This window comes from Cyprinodon variegatus, unplaced genomic scaffold (assembly GCF_000732505.1).
Source record: "Cyprinodon variegatus isolate N-32 unplaced genomic scaffold, C_variegatus-1.0 Scaffold155, whole genome shotgun sequence".
NCBI lineage: Eukaryota > Metazoa > Chordata > Actinopteri > Cyprinodontiformes > Cyprinodontidae > Cyprinodon > Cyprinodon variegatus.
In genome coordinates this window covers 775739-777046 of record NW_015150608.1, presented here as the reverse complement: position 1 = coordinate 777046, position 1308 = coordinate 775739, and the positions used below count along the sequence as shown (strand labels likewise).

At 41.8% G+C, this 1308-nt stretch overlaps 1 protein-coding gene across 1 annotated transcript in view; it reads right to left on the bottom strand.

Annotated features, from left to right (window-relative positions):
- kcnh2 (potassium channel, voltage gated eag related subfamily H, member 2) overlaps positions 1-1308 on the bottom strand; it is a 368885-nt gene that overhangs the window by 136706 nt on the left and 230871 nt on the right. The window lies entirely within an intron of this gene.

Genomic DNA, 1308 nt, shown 5'->3' with positions numbered 1-1308 from the left:
GATTTACACCCCTAGTTGTTTCAGGGGAAGCATTGCTCCAGAATTGTTCTGATTTTGAAGAAACCAAAGCAGGAAGAAGAAAGACAGTCTTATCAATTTCTCATGATAAAAAACAAACGATCGATTTGCTTCCATCATCATATTAACAACAAAACCAGTGGATTAAAAATGTTTAGTCCAACGATCATATTTCAGTACGCACCTGCACCCATTTACTACCCAAGCTAGGCTAAAGAGACTTTTTTTTTTAAATATTACGTTGTCATAAAAAACCCCCAAAAACATCATTTCTTTACATGTACTGTGACACATGCTAATGTGAACATCTTCTAATGTTTTGGGTTTTATAACCAAGAGCTTCTTGTTTTTTTTATAGTTGTTTTCCCATTAGCTGTCCTTATTCACGTAAAAAGGGTCTGTAGGCCTGAAGGCTGTCTGAATTCAGCACTACAGTTAGGAGCTCCTGTATTGATCTCATCCTGTTAGAGTGGAAAAATGAGTTAGGACTAGAAAGTAGGAGATACAACTGAAGGCATTGGGATTAAGCCAAAATTTAAGGTTTAAGGTGGGGCACACTGCACACGCTTTGGGTATCAAAAAAGCTCCTCCTGTGTTATTTTTGATGCCTGTAGACATTAAGGTCAGACGTCCAGTAAAGTGAGTCCAGGTGCGTTTGATGCTTCTGCTGCTCCTGTGTTTAAAGCTTTGCTGTAATCATTGGGGAAATAGTATTATGAATATATTTTAAGTGAGAAAGTCCACCTTAAAACATCATCTGTGCAGTCAGTTTATCAAGATTACGATCCTGCCTTAAAATATTATTTCTCTGTTGGAGCCGTTCAGACCCCCACAAAGCAGCGGCGAGCTGTTACTGGGAACCTCCAGTAGCAGTTTATGGCGGCTGGAAGTAGATGTTAGAGCTTTTCAGGTATCTGGTTTAAACCGCAGGCACCAGAAGAATAAAAGCCAACATATTTTGGCAGCAGGTTTTGACATTTTAGTTTCAGTGGAGTGATCACAGCGCTCTGCATCAGCAGTGCTGTGTCTGTGTCTCTGCCAGCTCTCAGATCAGCTTCTCTGATTGGTTGATGTGGTGCACTGAGCAGCAAAAGTTCACATTTTTCCAACTCCAGCAGCTGCTGCTTGTGCATCACACACATCAGATGCTCAGAAGCTCATGAGGAGCTGCTCCTGCTGCTCTGGACGCGCTGCAGGACCTTCAGCTGCGCCTTGATGCGTGTCGACAATAGACTTTACATGTGAACCAGCTGCTTCTTCTGCTTTATTCGTGTTCAGTCTGAACGTAAC